This window comes from Macaca nemestrina, chromosome 12 (genome assembly GCF_043159975.1).
Source record: "Macaca nemestrina isolate mMacNem1 chromosome 12, mMacNem.hap1, whole genome shotgun sequence".
Lineage (NCBI taxonomy): Eukaryota > Metazoa > Chordata > Mammalia > Primates > Cercopithecidae > Macaca > Macaca nemestrina.
The window spans coordinates 93,942,969-93,962,526 of record NC_092136.1 but is presented as its reverse complement, the minus strand read 5'-3'; the positions used below and the strand labels follow the sequence as shown (position 1 = coordinate 93,962,526).

Below are 19,558 nucleotides of genomic sequence, written 5' to 3'. Positions count from 1 at the left end.
CAACATTTCTAGGAACATAATAGTTCAGGGAGGCCAGGCATAGTGATCCACACCTGTAATCCCCACACTAGGAGGCCAAGGCAGGCAGATCTCTTGAGCCTAGGAGTTTGAGACCAGCCTGGGCAACATAGTGAGACCCTGTTTCTGCAAAAACAAACAAACAAAAAGAAAAAACAAAAAAAAAAAAAAACAGCCGGGCATGGTGGTGGGCCGACTGTAGTCCCAGCTACCTGAGATGTTGAGGCAGGAGGATCACTCAAGCCTGAGAAGTCAAGGCTGCAGTGAGCCATGATCATGCCAGCCTGGGTGACAGAGCAAGACTCCATTTAAAAAAAAAAAAGCAGAAAGTCAGGCATAGTGGCTCAGGCTTGTAATCCCACTTTGGGAGGCCAAGGTGGGAGGATCACTTGAGCCTGGTGGGAGGATCACTTGAGCCTGGGAAGTTAAGGCTGCGGTGAGCCAAGATCGCACCACTGCACTCCAGCCTGGATGACAGAGCAAGATCCTGTCTCCAAAAAAAAAAAAAAAAAAAAATGGTTTGGAGAAGGAAAAGATTGCTGTGGGTACAAGAGGTCAGACAATTGCAAGAATTAAGGAGAAGTAGGATTGAGTAACAAAAGGGAAAACTGAGGACACAAAGCGGGACAATGGATGTACAGTGAGAAGGAAGCAGTACAGATGGAATGAGAAGAGCAGGTTATAGGCTGATGCACAGGTCTAGGAGGTGAGGAATGAGAGATAAGGATGCATGTAAGCTCCGGAGATAGACTGACAAGTTTAATTCCGGGTTGGAGAATTTAAAATTTATCTTGGAAGCACTGAGACTCACTGAGGTTTTTCACAAAATGGGTGACATGATAATCATGTGTTTAAGGACTATTCTATGGCAGTGTTGTGCAAGTTTTAGAGGAGTTGAGCAAAAGGCAGAGCAAAGTTGAGGGGCAGAGAGACTGTTATGAGACCAGAAGGGGGTGGTGCAATAGAAGAAAAGGGGTGGACATGAGAAAAATAGAATTCTAAGACTTGAGATGACCAGATGCCCTCCTGAGGACCTAGATGTTGGGGAGACTCAGTCCCTGGTGTCTGGGAGCGTGAAACAATAGCACCGCTTGAGAGTTGCCAGACAATCTTCTCCTGGAGAGGGGAAGCCCTCTTCCCCACTCTCAGTCTATGTGATTAGCATGGAGCTCCCATCCTAGCTCCAGCTCTGTAAATACTGGCTTCTACTTGAGCAAAAGCTCCAGCACTCCTGGGTGCAGCCATCCCAATGTAGCTGTGTCCCTTTTGGGGGCAAGAGGCCACATCTTACTCTGAGACACACTCCTGCAAGTGTCTGTGCATTTAGTCTCTCTCAGTTATCCAACAAACATTAATTATATCAAGCCCTGACCTCAGTACTAGGGATATGGAGGAAAAAAGACAAAGCCCCTGCCTTGAAGGAGCCCCTATTCTGGAAGGGAGAGTTACGAGAACACAGATTACATTCTGGGGCATCTAATCTGGAGTCAAAGATAGGTCAGGGGAGGTTTCCTTAAGGAAGTAATGCTTCAGTATAGTCTCAAAGAAGAGTTACTCAAGCAAAAGAAAGAAAGAAAGAGAGAGAGAGAAGAAAGAAAGAAAGAAAGAAAGAAAGAAAGAAAGAAAGAAAGAAAGAAAGAAAGAAAGAAAGAGAGAGAGAGAGAGAGAGAGAGAGAGAAAGAAAGAAAGAAAGAAAGAAAGAAAGAAAGAAAGAAAGAAAGAAAGAAAGAAAGAAAGAAAGAAAGAAAGAAAGAAGGAAGGAAGGAAGGAAGGAAGGAAGGAAGGAAGGAAGGAAGGAAGGAAGGAAGGAAGGAAGGAAGGAAGGAAAGGAAAGAAGAAAGAAAGAGAAAGAAAGAGAAAGAAAGAGAGAAAGAAAGAAAGAAAGAAAGAAAGAGAGAAAGAAAGAAAGAAAGAAAGAAAGAAAGAAAGAAAGAAAGAAAGAAAGAAAGAAAGAAAGAAAGAAAGAAAGAAAGAAAGAAAAAAAGAAAGAAAGAAAGAAAGAAAGTTGATGTAGAAGACATTTTAAAGTTTTGGCAACTCGGCACCCACACTCCACTCTTTGAGGAGTGAGGAGTGTGCCGAGAGCGGGAGAGCACACCTTTCTCGCTCTCGTTCTCTGTGCTTTGGGTGGTGCTCCATCCCCCAGTCCCACTGATGGAGCAAGGGCCTCAGGCTATCCCATGAGCATGTCAAGTTTCTCTAATAAGCTGTTGTTAGGGCAGGAATTGTGATCCAGGCCAATTGATATCATTCATCCCCCAGCCAGCCTACTCTGGGCCATCATGATTAGTTCAGGGACAGCCAAAGAGTGTCTGGTTGGTTAAATCCGAGAAAATTTAGGGACTTGTGAAGCATCTCTTTCTTGTGTACTTGGAACTGAGACATGAGTCTGGAGCTTCAGGTAACCATAGAAGGAAGTTTGTCTGAGAGTTGTTTGTTCCTCTAATCTCTTAAATTTGGCTATTGACTTTTTCCCCTCTAATCAACTCCTACTTGTTTTCATCATCGTATGACTATTTCTTTTCATTTTTTTTCTGTTTTTATTTTATTGTACTTTCTATTCTTTCACTCAGATCCAAGAATTCAATCATTCATATAATTTATTCAAAAACTGTGTTAAGCACCTATTGGGGATCATGAAGCTCTTCTCTTTTCTACTTTTCTGTGCCCCTAATATTTTTTCTGTTTTTCTTTTCTCTTTCCCAATTGTTTTCAAAGGAAACTTATCCCAGCCTTTCCCAAAGGAATTAATGTCTAACGGAGGCCAGGCGCGGTGGCTCAAGCCTGTAATCCCAGCACTTTGGGAGGCCGAGACGGGTGGATCACGAGGTCAGGAGATCGAGACCATCCTGGCTAACACGGTGGAACCCCGTCTCTACTAAAAATACAAAAAAAAAAAAAAAAATGTCTAACGGAGTGTTCAAGCCACCCACTCTGGGCCAGAATGAGCAATTCATGCAGTTCTGTTCATTCCAGGTCCACCGTGAGTGTCAGGGTAATTCTAAGGTGGGTAGACCAGTTGGATCTAGAAGACTGTAGAAGCTCTGTTCTATGGCATTGGAGCCTGAAAAGTTGTGAGATGACTCAGGCCTCACAAATTCCTCTAGAGTGTCCTGCACCAACTCTTCCCATCCCTCACCTCCCTCAGCATAGGGCACAATGATCCTCTCTGATTCTTCTCTCCCTTCTCCAAGTCAGAATCCTAGGCAGATGCCTTGGTCAGGCACCCTTGTCTAGTCCCAAGCCCCAGCCTCAGACATCAGCAGGTGGAGCTATAAACTCATAGACCCTTGGGGTTTAGCCTTTAACTGTACCTCAGTTGCATTCCTATTCTGTCCAGAGACAGACGCAGGGACAGTGCTCCTTCTGAGGTGGACATATTTCCTGGACCAAAATATATAAAGTTTATACTCACGTATGACTGTGTCACCCTAATGAAACAAACCCTTAAGGGCTTCCATGAACTTCAGGCATTTCAGTGGTGGTATAAAAGAAAAGTAATAAATAAAATTAAATTTAAAAGAGACTTTCATGACCACTCTGGAGAGGGACCAACGGGAAGGCTCTGCCTACCTTTGTCATAGGCTCTGGCTGCCCCTATCACCCTGCATGACTCCTTTAAGAACTCTCCCAGAAGATCCCATGGGCATCACCTCTGTTTCAGTCTTGGTTAAGCTTGAAAACCATTCTGCTGACTTTCAACAAGTACAGGTTGAGGATTTATAGCATGCAAAGTACTGGGCCAGATGTCTTGAGTGCAATAATGAAAAAGGTACAATCTCTAAATAAGTATGTTTGTAGTCAAGAGGAACAAAGCCTTCGTTACCTGCACAAAGGAAACTGCTAAGAATTGTAGGAACAGAACATGTTATGGGAATTTAGGACAGAGGGAGAGACACCTCAATACCTTGCTCAAGTAGAAGGAATAGCTTGAGAAAGGTGTTGAGGTGAGAGAATTAGAGGTCAGTTCAGGAAATCACAGGCAGCTTTATAGGACCAGAAAATTTGCTAAGAGTGAAACTGTGGAGAAATTTGAGTGCTGGGCTAAGGCATTTAGATATAATTATATCTTCAACTAAGAGCTACTGAAGATTCTTGAACTGATGTATTTGACCAGATCTGTATCTTGGGAAGACAATTTTGTAAGGATCCCATATCTGATTCCTCTTCATCATACCTGCCCACATGATCTTTCTCATCTGCTTCTGCTCACTGGATCAAGCCCCTTCCTTACCCTCCACCTCTGAATACTGAGTCATTACATCTGTATGCTCAGAAGGGCTTTGTTTAACTTGATGCCTGATTTTGGGGAGAGGGTGTTATTCCTTGGTATCTGATTCAGCTGGGCCTCCTACTCCCAGTGACCCAGGGTGGCATCTGCTTGCCTGTCTAGTCTGGGACTTTCTTTGGTGAAGTTTTATTATCTTTCTTTACCTAAATGTCATCTTTTCTGCATTGCTCTCCCTTCTTTCTGACAAGGTGCAGACCTGCTGACAAATAGGGTTTACAGCCACATTCCTTTGTTGATGGAGTTACACCAGGTCTGATAGCCTTTGTATTAAATAATGAATCTTTGTTAGCTTCATTAAGGTTGGGAAAAACACTATAGATCCAAAAGATAAAGAGGTCTTTTCAGGGCTTCATCTTCATTTCCTCAAAGAGATGATCACGTTAGTATACCGTGACTCAGGCACAAACTCCAAAGCAGCTTCTACTCCAAAGCTCCTAAGCAGTCTTAGTAATAAATGGTGGCTTTTCCCACCCTGCAGGCTTTTCAGGATGATGGAGCTAAAGGTCAACATGTGAGGTAGCCTGGAATCCATCCCTGCATGGAGCAGAAGATGGGAACAACCCTAGAAGGTGGAAGAATCACTTAGACAGATGGAGGAAAGGGCACCTGAGTCAAGCTGGGGAGAAGGATCCACAGTTTCAAATCAAACAGAAAAAGTCCTCTTTGAAGCAACAGCTTTTCTCTCCAGCCTCATTTCCTCCCTGTTTGCCCCAACTCCCAGGTCCCTGTGCTTCTGCCAGATCAGACACTTTCTTCTTGGTACACACCATGTCCTTTCAGCATTTTAAGACTTCTGCGCATTCTTTTTCCTGGGCCTCCACGGTCTTCCTCATTCTCTACTTGCCAAGCACCCTTTGAGGTAGGTTCACACTCTTCCTCTTTTCCTCCTCTCTACATACACAGTGCTCTGTTCATGTGCTAATAATGGTACTCACCAAAGTGTGTTACAGTGAGATATGCACATCTCCAGTTTGCGAGCTCATTGAAGACAAAACCTCTTTAAACATCCTTTTTATTCGTAAGCCCCAGCAACTTCCCTGACAGAGTTGGTGTTTAATGGCTTTGGCACTCAAAAACAAACAAACAAGTGTGAGTTTGTCCCCATATTGGCAAGCTAAAGCTGGGATAGTGTTGCAAACTCTATTTGCTGAAAAGCATAGATTGCCGTATTTGAATACCCTCTAGGTCCAGGATAGCCAATAAATTTTACCTTGTGCACCAAATCTGATTGGTGGCAATTGCTTAGAAAAGAAGTCAAGGTTGAGTTCAATGAGAGAAGAATGCCATGATCCACACTAGATGTCTCCTGTGGATATGAGGCTGGGGGCACTCCAGGCACATAGTTGCTCTTCTTGCCCTACACAAATGGCCAGGCCACACAGTACTCCAGAGTCTTCAGGTCCTCTCTACACCTGGATGACACCATATCTTACTACTGGGAGGACACACACTGAGTTGTTTTCTCATAGTGGCAACGGTTAGGGAATAAGCCACCTATATTCATTTACTAGGCCCTCCTTAAAACCAAAATACATAAGGTATTTATCTAATGATTCCTGGGTCCAGGGTACAGTTTGTGCCCATCAGAAAATATCCAGTGAACATCTCTCAGAAATTCAACATATGAACCTTGTTATCAGCAGCAAATTCATACGGGCCTGCAGCAACCTAAATCCTTGCCTCCTCAGAAGAAAGAATTCAACTAAGGGGCATAAGGTAGAAGGAGAGACTGGGGCAAGTTTTAGAGCTGGAATGAAAGTTTATTAGCAAGCTTTAGAGTAGGAACAAAAGGAAGGAAAGTACACTTGGAAGAGGGCCAAGCGGGCAACTTGAAAGACAAGTGTGCAGTTTGACCTTTTGACTTGGGGTTTTATACATTGGCATACTTCCGGGCTCTTGCGTCCCTTCTCCCCTGATTCTTCCCTTGGCATGGGTTGTCCATATGTGCAGTGGCCTGCCAGCACTTGGGAGATGACTATGTGCAGTGTGTTTACCGGAGCTGCACGCATGCTCACGTGAGGCATTCTTCCCTTACCGGTGGAATGTCCCTGGAAGGTCTTATGTCAGTTAAACTCTGCCATTTTGCCCCTCAATGCACTTGCTTGAGCCCATTTGCCTAACTCCTGAGATCTTATCAGGAAGCTGCTGATCACCAGTTTCAGGTTTTTTCTATCTATAGGGAGACTGCCTTTCCCTGGCACTGACTGTGACCTATTATTATTTTAGAGAGACAGTTAACTGCCTGCCTGCCCATCACCTGATGGTTACCTGACATTCCTGGTCAGACCCCTCTCCTGCCCTGCTCATGCCTGACTAGCTACCTACTATAACAACATTATAGGCTTCAGTTTGCTGGGTATGCCTCCCAAAAACTGTTGGGACCTGCTAACAAATGGGGTTTACAGCCACCTTGACATTTTCTAATTTGTAAACTGAAGCGTACAGCATAGCAAAATTAAAAAGAAAAGACTTTAAAGAGAGCACAGCCAGGTTTAAAAGTCAAGCTAAAAAGTGATTATCACTCCCGCTCTCTAACCAGCTGAGGTATCCAGCCTGCCCCAGACCACCTAATAAAACCATAAGCCAGGTCAAACCCACCAGCAACAAAGCCTCTTTTAACGAAGCAGGCCTTGGCCTCGGAGGCTGGAGAATCCCCCGGGGTCTTCAGCTGAGCCAGATTAAGGGGTAGAGCAGTTGGGTCTCAGATCTAAAGGGCACTGGAACATCACTGGGGAGCTGGAAGCATTGCAGGGTGAATAAAATTCACTGGAAATGACATTGAAGGTGGAGAAAATTGCAACCTCTGGAACTTCTGTGAGGTAAACATTGCATGTCATTGGAAAGGAGGCTTTGATTAGCTGTTTGAGATGGGGTTTGGGAGGTGGGTAGAGACTCCAAAGGTTATGCTCGAATACTAACAGGTGGCCACAAAAATCTATTCCACGGAGAATTGGTCCAGTGAACTGTAGAGCGGACTGCTTTTTGCTTGCAGCCAAAGGGAGGTAAGAACGGCCGCCACCAGGCCACTTTCTCCTCTCCTCAGTACTCAGCCTCTCCTATAGATGAAGGAGATCCATGCTATTTATCTTCCCAGAGCACCCGATTATTAACCTTCCCAGGGTTAACCCTATCCCACCCTTGATGTGGAGTCCGTGGTAGGGAGGAGGTCCTGGGACAAGAAGGAACCCATGGGTGTAGAACCCCCATGGAGAAGCCAGAGATGGGCCTGACTAGAGAAGAACCCCAGGAATCACGGGGCAAGACCTCCCAGAGGCAGCAGCAATGCTTTCTCTCCCCCAACTACTAGGTTCAGCTTCCAATCCAAACAATGTGATCCAGACAGGAATCCTGTTTTAAAAATTAGAGAATGGTTTTGATAGCAAAAGCCTGGAAAGACCAAAATGTTCTTCAACTGCAGCTGGGTAAATAAATGATGGCATTCATGCCACATACCCATAAGAAAAGAATAAGGTGGTCTACAGGTGCTGATATGGCATGATCACCAAGACACTAATAAATAAAAGCAAATTGCAGAGCCGTATGTAAAGTATTATCCCATTTGTGTGTGTGTATATGTGTGTGTGTGTGTGTGTGTGTAACGATGCACATTTACCTATATGCAAACAATACATCTGGAAAGTGACCAGGGAAACAAAGTGTTGCCTCCAGATTATGAGACTGAAGCCACAGGTAGGAGGGAGGACAGATGAGAATTTTACTTTCATTCATTCTCTTTTATACTGTTGTGATGGGAGAGGCAGTTATTCTGTACCTACAAATTCAATACTAAAAACAAGCTCATATTTTATTGAAAAAAGAAGTCCCAGGCTGTTCGGCCACCAAGGGGCCAAAATTCTCTTGCATGCCTTCTATTTCTAAAAACAAAACTGCCACAACAAAGGGTGTTGTTGGATTGAGCTGTGCTCTGCAAGGGGATTGGCCTCTGGAGCAGAGAGCATGGCATCTGCTCAATGAGTTGGAGGGAAGAGAATCCCTGCTCAGTCTCTGGCTTGCCAACTCTCCTCTCAGGCATTGAGGCTGAAGCCTTGGGCCTGTCTATGAACACTTTGGGTCTGTTGTATCCAAGCATCCACTAAGCCTGCATGTGTCTACCTAGGAGCAAGAGTTAGCCCTCTCCCATTCTACAAGGCAAAGATTTACACTTCCCTGTGCAAGAGAATGGGATATAAAAGTTGGGATGCCTGACCCTGGACCTTTATAATAGAGGCTGTTACATTTCTCAGTCCTTGCTTGCAACTTGGAATAGTCATGTGACATAATTGTAGGCAATCAGATGTAAGCAGAAGTCATTCAATGATACTTCTCCAGGTGTAGCTGGAAGACACCCTTTTTATCCTCTTCTCTTCCCTTTATTCATGCCTGAAATGTAGATAAGATGACTGGAGCTCCAGCAGCCATCTTGAGATAATGAGGAAGAGGATCACACCCTAGGGATGGTCAAGTGAAAGCCAAAAGGAACCTGGGACCCAGATGATTGCCAACCTCTGGCTCTCTTTTATGTAAGCAATAATAATAAATCTTTAATCGATTTAAACCACTTCTGTTTTTTAGGATTCTGTTAACAAGTAGCTGAATACAACTCCTGATTGAACAGGCTGTTCAAAAGGAGAAGAAAGAGGAAGAGGAAGAGGTAGAGGAAGAATTGAGTCATCCCCAAGCTTGCTAATAAGCCTCAGATTGCCCAGTTTTATAGCTGACAATGGGTCACCCAGTAAGGTGGCACAGCAAGGATTAATTCAGAATCTCTGGTATGCTCTCTGGGTTCAGCCTGATGTGTAAAAAGCTATAATACAACACTACTATTCATAGGATCTTATCATTCCAACAGGTCCTGCAGGGAAGGATGGACATTGGACTCTACTTCTCTACCCTGTTCTCCCACCACGCACATGAAGACACAAAAGTATACACACATGCAAATGCATGTGGAGCACACATGCTCACATCTTCACATATGTACTGCTGCTTTTAATCTGCTAAAAGGTCCTGACCCCACCTCTGCCCAAGACCTTTCTCCATCACCTCCACAAGACCAGGTCTTACCATGAGTTGTTTGGCAAAGGCACCCAAATAAGAGACAACATAAGTATCAGGAGGGGCAGTGAAGTGTTTGCTGAGTCCCTGTAGGGACTGCAGCCTTTATTATATATGCTTCATATTTTGCACTGAGTTATACATTGACTGTTTTTCATATTCCTGGACACATATCAGTCTTATCACCTATACAGCCAATAGTCACCCCAAGGGGGGATTGGGTTTTCTAAAGCAGTGGTTCCCAAATGTCCACCCATGTACCACTTGCATCAGACTCATTTGGAACATTTGCCAAATTTTTATTCTCAGGCGATGGAATCAGACTTTCTACTGGCAAGACCATGGCATCTGTATTTTTCCTAAGATCACCAAATGATTCGTGTAGTAGAACTTTTCAGGGCTTGCCTATACTAATTCTTCTTTCCCCCTAACCAAAGAAGACCACAATGATTCTGCTTTTGCAAGTTAGATGGGCCATAGTGTTCTGGCAAATGGGCTGTGAGTGGAAATGCCATGTGTCACTTCTGGGTCGGGGATTTAATTATTATTGCAAGACCCTCTCCTCCTCTGCTGCGGGAGGAGCCTCCTGCTTAGACAGTGAAGAGAACCCATAGCTTCCTCCTTGTCCCAGGACTTCTTCCCCTTCACTGACTCCACATCAAGAGTAGGACAGGGTTGACCCATGAAGGTACCCTAGGAAGATACTTAACACAAAACAAAAACTATAATAACTGTTTGATAAAAATTTGTTGAGGCTGGGTGTGGTGGCTCATGCCTAATCCCAGCATTTTGGGAGTCCAATGCAGGAGGATCACTTAAGGCTAGGAGTTTAAGACCAGCCTGGGCAATATAGTGAGATCCTGTCTCTATTCTTTTTTAACTAATAGAAAAAAAACCTTGAAAGTAAAAAAAAAAAAAGAAGTGGGAAGGGACAGAAGTAAGAGAAGAGAAAGCAGTTTGTTTTAGTGTCTACACAGCAAACCAGCCATTGAGAACATATTATGCATTTGTAATAGTAGAACAGAAACTCCAGCTCCTTTGAGTTCTATAAAATGCAAATTTGCCCAAGAAACAAAGTAAGGAAGTAACTTCAAGGGAGTCATCCCCATGAAGCAGCCTCCAATTTAAATGGAGTATATTCATTAGAATGTCACATTGGTGAGCCATCTGTTGTTCATTGCGTAGCCATGGCGAGGGGCTGAGCAATCACTATCCCTCAAGAACATTTTCAGTCTGCATTCTAACATCTTGACTCAAGCTAAGGAGGTGTCTACTTCCTGCTGCAAAGGAATCCAGTGAGTCCAGGAAGGTTACCATTAGCAACTGCCTTAAAGACAAGATGGGGACTTGGAACATTACATTGCCAGGTGCCCGGGGTCAATCCTGTGGAGGGAGATATCTTCCAAAAGCAGGGGACATTAATCATTATCAGAATCATTATCAGAACAAACCTGCCCTTGGGAATCCCCTACACAGTGCAGAGTTGGACTTCCAGGTTAGATTCTCAGGAGTTCGTAGCTTGCAGGGGTGTAAACTACACCTGCAATCCCATGACCCCTGCATCTTTTAGCGGAATGTTTTCCAATCGCTTCCTTGGAGCAATTGCGATCATCTACTATGTCTGGAACAAAAAACTAGAAGCTGGGGCCGAGATGTATTAATCCAGTCCCTGCATGCAAGAGTTCTACCATCTAGTTGGGAAACAAAACATATGCATTTGACAATAAACACACAGTTTTACAATGTTAACTGCCAACTCTACTGTCCAGAGCCCACATGTCTGGAAAGGGCAGGGAAATACAGGATGAAGATAAACTGCAAAATAACCTTAGCAGAGAGTGTGATCAGAGCCAACACGTGAGATCATAAGGGTCACAATAAGGACAAGAAATATTGTCTGAGCTTGAGAAGAAACATTCTTCACCAAGGAGAAAAAAGGATGAGATTGAGACAAGTGCCACTTGGCAAAAGAAAGAGTGGAGACAGAGATTACACATTCAGTTTGGTGAAGCTGCACCCTCCCTATGAGATTAATAATTTTTAATAGCATCTGGATGATATGCTTCTAGATACATTCTTTCACTCTGGGTCCCCTGGCACCACCTATGTCTTGGGTCCTCGCTTTTCACGCTTCATTTCCACAGAAGCCCTCCAGCGCATATACAAGGCATTTTTCAAAACAAATGGCATGATGAGGGGGAAGGAGAATGAGCTTGAATCCCAACTCTCTCACTTGCTGGTTGTGAAATGGGGAAAAGACTTAACCTCGCTGAACCCAGTTTCCTCTGCTGTAAACTGGTGACTGTGGTAGAGCTATCATAAGGATTCAGTGAGAATAGGTGTGGAACCCCCCAAACAGCAACGGGGAGAGTGGTGCTGAATCAATGACAGTTATGATTATTTCTGGTCAAGTGTACAGCTTTGTTAGAAAAGAGGAAAATGTGACTAGCCAATGTCTTTCCCCCAGGGCTCCTGCTCTCCAGAGAACCCCATGAGACAGCAGAGCTACCATGAGAGCTGATCAAGTGCTCTCAAGTGGCAGGCACTGTGTCTGAGTATCTGCAGATCCTAAGTCCCAAAGACAACTCCACAGTCCTCATCCACAGAAACTTATTGGAAAAATGGGTCTTTGCAGATGTGATTAAGTTAAGGATCTCGAGATGGGGAGATCATCCTGGGTTAGCTGGGTGGGCCCTAAACACCATCAAAAGTGTCCTTATAAGTAAGAGGCAAAGATAGGCTAGACACACACAGAGAACAAGACAATATGAAAGTGGAAGCAGATATCAGAGTGATGCAGCCACAGCCAAGGAATGCTGGCAGATACCAGAACCTGGAAAAGTCAAGGAATGGCCCCTCCCTTAGAACCTCCAGAGGCAGTGTGGCCCTGCCAACACGTTCAGTTCAGACTTCTGGCCTCCATAACTGGGGGAGAATGAATTGCTGTTGTTTGAAGTCACCTAGTTTGTGGTAATATGTTATAGCAGCCACAGGGAACTAATACACCCTCAAAGCAAGTACTATCGCTATCCCCATTTTACTGATGAGAAAACTGAGGCAAAGAGAGATTGAATTACTCACCCATAAAGTGGGACAAGAATTTTAAATGTAACAGTTGATGCCAGAGCCCAATACTTTACCAGCAAACTGGTCTGCCACGGCATCTCCCTCAGACCAAGGCTGGGCTACACTTGGCTGGGGAAATCCTCCTGATGCCCCCTGATCTCCCTCTCAGGTACAGAAGATTGGTCACCCCACTTCATGGTGTGCTAACCGTTTAAAGCAATGCCTGGAGCATAGTAAATACTCAGTGACACTTAGATAACTTATACTGTCAATGAGTTATCTTTCAGATCCTGCTAACCAGGCCTTGGGGGCCCATCATATGGAGGTGGGGGCCCATCATATGGAGGTGGGAAAAGGAAGACGAGGACTAAGAGGATGCCTGTGAATCCTGAAAAACAGGGGAGAACTGAGGTAGAGGAGGGTAGCAGGGACTGCCAGCTGCCTTGCAATAGTCATGCTCCCCTTCTTTCTTAGTGTCAGAGACAAATTCTATCTTTATTCAGGCAGAAAAGCACACAGCTGAAAGATTATATTTTTTCAAGTTCTCTTTGTGGCTATGCATATCCAATGAGATGTAAGTAAATCAGTTGGGTAGGGTTTCAGTGAGAACCCTTTAAAAGGCAGATGCAGCAAAAATTGTTCTGCTTCTACCTTTTCCCTTCCTCTCTTTCTTTCTGGAATATAGACATGACGGCTGGAGATCCAGCAGCAATCTTGTGACCATGAATGTGCTTGAGGAGGGAAACCACATAGGGTTTAAAGCACATAAATTAAGTATGGTGGATCAGAAATATAGAAAGCCCCTGAGATCCTATTATACCATCTATCCCACCAGCCTTGGACTGCCCGCTTCCAGATTCTTCTACAAATGAATACAAAATCCTAATTTGTTAAAGACATTATACTCCAGTCTCTAGTGGCAGCCAGAAACAATCACTCACTGATATAGCATATAACAGCAGCTCCAAGAGATTCATATGGTATCAGTCTAAACAAAATATTTTTGGTGCTGATAAGACAGAAGTTGAGGTCTGAAAGTTACCGTTTGTTTAGACTATGCACTAACCAGATGATATTCTTTTCTTTATTTCAAAGCTCACAAAAACCTCTGTCTCCTCCCTGCTTCCCCTCAGTTGGTCCTTCTTTCAGATAGATGTGTGAGTTCTCTCTCCTACCCGTCCTAGGGCCTGCTCCTTAGAATAGTCCAAGCCCCTTGCCACCCACTGGGCTGATGCAGTGATGTGGCTGGGTCAACTAACAGACCCTACAAACCTGGGGTTTGAACAGTGGCTAGCCTCATTTGTGTTTAAGCGCAGTTCCACCCATGAGTTAGCATCCATGAAAACCCTGCATTTCACTGGGAAGAAAATGCCAGAATGTGTGTTGATTGTCTAATGGGGTCTATGGTGAGAACTGTGGCTTTAAATAAGATGACCCCACTCTAGTTCCATTAAAGACCAGGCTTTACCACCAAACACACACCTTAATTAAGCACTTTATGAGCCTGAGCAGGACTGGTATAAATAGATCAAAATACTGACACCATCCCCAGGCAACTCAAAGGAGCCTGGTGCCCCCATTTACTCCAGGGAGGAGGAGAAGAAGTATATTTATCTGGAGAAAATATTCCTAAATAGAATCTAACTCCTAAATCCTATACTTTCTAGGAAATATTAGTGATTACAGACTCAATTATATTTTTGAACCCTATAATCAAGCAAAGGTACCAAGTAGGAAAATTAAATTGCACCATCTAAGGGCTACAGAGTCTCAGTGAAATGATTTCAATTCATTTCTGATCTCATCCTTGTGCATCAGGATGTGCCTAAGTTTGGTTTCCAAATGTTTTTACATTACCGAAACTTTGGCACCCACCATGTTTTCCCCCAGATTTTTGCCCATTCCCCTTATTCAAAGATGAAGCAACTAGAACAACTCATTCGATCAGGTGATTCGTTTTTACTTCAATGATTTTGAATGCCTGCCCTATGCTAGATCCTCCATGGGGTACTGTCAATGACAAAGCTCGTGTAGGGAAGGGGGACTATTAAATTTATGGCCAAACTTCTTATCTATCATCATGGTGTTTTACTGCAGCTGCAGACATGACTGATGTACATCAAGCAATTAGAGGGCAATGCAGAGGGAAGAAAATGCAGTGTCTAAGTTCATGATAAAGACCCCAAGCTCCATGAGTGGTTAGGAAGGAAACAGATCAGAACAAGCCAGGGTCATGGGGGAAAGCTTCATGTATGAAGTGAGGAATTGGAGATAATTCTTAAAGGACAGGGGAAAAAATGGAGAAAGAAAAATACAGACTACTTCAAAAGTTGTCACATAGGTCCACAATCAGTCCCATGTCTTCTCTAACTCTAATTTCTAGGACTGAACATTTGCAAATCATCTGTCTCCTTTCATTCACCATTGCAAAAATCTTTCTAGAACTGGCAAGTCAGGTAAGATATTTTTCATTCGGTTTCAAAATTATTTCTAATGCTTTGGCATTACACTTCTCAAGTGACTCTATGGATTACATTTCAACTCCCTTCTTACACAGATTAAAGGAAGTGATATTCAGAGAGATTATGTGACATGTTCAAGATTACACACCAAGTTGGGCAAAGCAAGTGCTAGAAGTCAGGTCTCCAGATTTCTATTTCAGGTTCTTTCCACTCATGGTGGAATTCTGAGCACCTGGCTCTCCTGGTCCTTTAAATATCAGACATTTACTCTATAAACTCTGGCAGGTATTTAACCTCAGAGACTTGGTTCCTGGTTCATAAAATGAGAATAATATCTGCAAGCAGTAATGAATTGAAAAATCCCTCATAGAATTTTTGGGTCAGAACAAAGGTCCATACACAGTTATAGTGACATGGGCATTTTAGGAAGAAGACAGAATTTCTGTGCGTGTTAATCTTATGGAAAAGCAATCCAGTATCACATTTAAACGCTATATTCATTACACTCAGTGTACACATTTTCAATATTCTTATCCCCAGTAGCTGCTCACATTGACCGTTTCCTACTGAGCCCTCTCTGAGAATAGCAGAGCTCTATTTGTAGAGAAGGCTCCTGGCATTTTGGGTACCCTTTCAATCCCATAGCTATTCATCACAGTAAAGACACCACCACCAATGGTCAGCAGATGTGGGATTGAAAGCAATCAAGAGTTTCCTTTGGAAATAGCCCTGCAGACATTATATTTCCTGGTACAAAGCTTAAGGAAAAGTCTTCCTTGGCAGCTTGTCTGGCATAGGCTTTATCTTTGGTAAACAAAACATGACTATACCACCTTGGTGTTGTTAGAAAACTTGGAAGCTGTATTTCCAAGTCAACTGTATCTTTGGTCTTTCCTCAAAGACAAGGGGCCCCGGCTCTTAAAGACTTTTTGCTAGGCCCTGTGCTGTTCCTGAGTTTTATCAACTAAACTCATCTTTAGGAAATGGAACATGGATGCTGAATGCAATGGGTTCTGCCTATCAGAAAAGAAGCAAGCATTCAAATATCCAACAGAGTTTGCCAAAACATCTCAAAAGATGTTCTACTAACCACAAAGTTGAAAATAGCATGGCAGCTTCTGGAGTCAGGAGGTGACTTCAGAGGGAGATCCATGAAACAAACTAGATAGTTAAGATATTAGGCCCTGGAGGGGGCAGGGAGCAAGGGTTATTTTGTGCCCCAAATTAAAAATCAGGAACATAGAACACCGTGGCACCATCTCACCTAGCTATGCTATGGGTTCTGGGATAAGATATTGCCCTCAGCATGAATGACTTGGAGCTGGAATAGACTTTTTACCAGTGAAAGAGCTATCTCTAAGTAGACTCAAGGAAACTCTGAAAATAGCAGGCAAATCTCCTGTGACTTCCCTCTCTTTTAAACATTGAAAAACATGACTTAGCTTACTCATCTTCAATTATGATGCTTCATTCCAAAAATACAAACTAAGAAAACACTGTGTTTTAACAGTAAGGAATTCCTGAAATTTCTCAAATCTTCATCCCAAGTATTGTCATTTAAAAACAAACAAACAAACAGAATCCCCCAGAAGTTACTAGTAGTGCCTGGTGAAAATTGTCAAACACCTGGTTGTGTATATGCCTCTTCACAGGCAAGGCTGTTAATAGGTGGCTCAACAAATATATGGAGCTATGAATATCTCTTCCAAATTACACACCCATCCATACTAGGGATCTTCAAGCAAAAAAACAAAACATCTTCTCTTGGTCTAGATCAACTCACCCCAATTACAAGTACCCAAGAAATACAACCTTCCCCATGCAGAGTCAAAAAGAGGCCAAACCTGGGAGTCAAAGAGGACCCTAAGTTCACTCACTTGTCTTCCGTGAAACTTTTCCCAGTAATAACATTCTTCCCTTGGGGTACATAGTTCCAGTATTCTTCCACAATCCCAATGTAGTATGTTCTGGTAACTGCGCCAACCAGCCCAGACAGACCCAGGAATGTGAGGAGAAAGATGCAGCCAGCCGGCTGCTTCCGAGGCATTTGTGGATGTAACTCAAGCAGGCAGGCAGCCTGCACAGGGGACAAATCTGTTGGTCCCTCCCCCTCACTCAGCTCCTCCTCTTCAGGTAGCTTGGGGTTGGGGCAGAGGCAGAGGTTGAGGACTTGCATAAGCAAAGCAAGCTCAATGCGGGAGTTACTTTGACAACAACACTTTTGCCAGCCATCCAGGAAATGTGTAACTGGCTTATTTATTTACTGCCCAAGCCAATAGGCCTGTTTCTGTAAGTTTCGGTACCATGCTCTGACATCAGTCATTTGTCAGCCAGGATGACAGTATGACAACTTGGGCTGATGGCTTTCCCCCACCCCTTCTGCTTCTTTTCTTTTCCACACCTCTTACAGGAACACATTAAAATCTGAAAAGTGAGCTGGCCTGAGTGGAGCATCAGGAAATACTCCAGGCACTAAAGAAAGCCTCATCTCTGCCAGGACGGTAGAGGAAGTGACATAATCACCATCCAGCTTGTTTTATGAGGCTACATGAAACCACAAACTAACATCATAAAGTTCATTACAACAACATAAAACCCCACTAATCCTTCATTGGCTCGTATGCCATCTCCCCCATATTCTCTCAAATCCTACCAGCAAAAATGAGAAGGTTGACTACTCAGGTCAGCCAAAGTGTTAGTGGCCACCACCTCCACACAGGGAGCCGCCTTTCTTGGAATAAATGAAAATGATGATGGGGGAGTACCCTTCAGACACATGGAGACAAAATTCAGTCACAGGTGAAAAAGGCTGGGCCATTCTTCTGTGTCTATCTAATCTGTGTCCCAGAATCTCAGTATTGATAGAGACCTTGATCAACCTTGGAAGAGAGGTTGATCCCCATGCAGAGTTACTCTTGAGGGAACAGCCATGGAACGAAGGAAACAGCCTCCTGGCCTTTGAAGTTGGTCAGACCTGGGTTTGAATGTGAGTTCCTACCACTTTCTAATTTAGTGGCATGGAGGAATCACTTAACATCATTGAGCTGGAGACTATAGAAGAAGGATTGAGGGATTCTTAAGGAACTTTTTAAATGATGATGTCTACAAAGTGCCTATCCCAGTCCCTAGCATAGGGTAGGTACTAAATAAGTGTTAAAGTCCTTCTTCCTCATTCATGCCCTCTAAGAGAGACTGTCAACCTGTGTACCCACAGACTTGCATTTCCCCACAGTCTTCAGCTTTCTTGCCACTATTCTTTGCCAAAGTCCTATGTGCCATGCCTTCTACCTGTCTCAAGTAAGAGAATTATTTTTCTTTAAACTGTAGCTACCCTATAAATGTCCCATAGCACAGTTTGTATTAACATTCATCTTAATTAATAATAGGCCAGGGACAGTGGCTCAGGCCTATAATCCCAGCACTGTGGGAAACCAAGGCAGGCGGATCACCTGTGGTCATGAGTTCGAGACCAGCCTGGCCAACATGGTGAAACCCTGTCTCTACTAAAAATACAAAAATTAGCCGGGCGTGGTGGCATGCACCTGTTACCCCAGTTACTTGGGAGGCTGAGGCAGAAGAATCGCTTGAACCTGGGAGGTGGAGGTTGCAGTGAGCCAAGATCACACCACTGCACTCTAGCCTGGATGGCAGAGCAAGACTGTCTCACATTAAAAAAAAAAAAAAAAAGGTTTGGGGAATTTGGAAATGTCCCAAATCAAATATCTTGTTGCTTATATCCCAGAGAAGCTGGTTATTTTGGGCCTATCAAAAGCATTATTAGGACATATTCCCTCCTTTTTGCACAGAAGGAAAAAAAAGGTATAAGTGATACAGCTCAAAGAGACAAAAGAGTTAACTTTCCTGCCCAAGATACTGAACACGTGTAATTAAAACCCAGGAGAAGGCATTATCTAACTTCTGATTCAAAAACTAGATCTGCAGAATAGATCAGGTCAAGAAATCTGAGTCACTGTAGCAGATGAAGTCAATGCATTTACTCTGTTTGTAGCAGAGAACTTCCTTACTGAGAGCCAAAAGAGGGAAAGAGTTTATTAAAAACAATGAAATAGGGTTCTGGAAAGCTCTCTCAAATTCTTCCTTATCCTAGGACAGTAAAGGTGTTACTCAAAGAGCATTTGAATGCCATGGGAGCTAAAGAAAAGAAACTGGTATGAGACAATGCAGTGTTCCTATAATACTCATTTCGGAAAGTCCACAGTTCCATGCCCAATGTGTTTGATAGTGTCTAAATTTTATCAGGAAACCTGTGAATTATAATGTCAACACTCATTTTTGAAAACACGCAGTTACATACAAGATGTGTTTGACAACTTAAAATTTGATTAAGTAACCTGTGTAAGTAATAATGTTAACAAATACTTCCAACTCCGTTGAACACTATTCTGACATGTTTTTTAAAGTTGAGAAACCCATTTATCAAGCATTTATTATGTGAGATGGCCAGTTCTAGATATTCACTCCATTCCTCAAAACATTCACCAGTTTTCAGATATGGTAAATTTGACACCATGCATCAATAGCAGAGAAAGATAATCCTGGGTTAAATCATATTTATTTGAAATTATGGTACAGACATACCTCGAAGATATTGCAGGTGTGGTTCCAGACCACCACAATAAAGCGAGTATCAAAATAAAGTTGAATC

General features: G+C 43.3%; 1 protein-coding gene across 1 annotated transcript in view; it reads right to left on the bottom strand.

Moving 5' to 3' along the window:
* Window positions 1-19,558, bottom strand: part of LOC105484343 (hephaestin like 1) — a 104,832-nt gene that overhangs the window by 63,686 nt on the left and 21,588 nt on the right. The window lies entirely within an intron of this gene.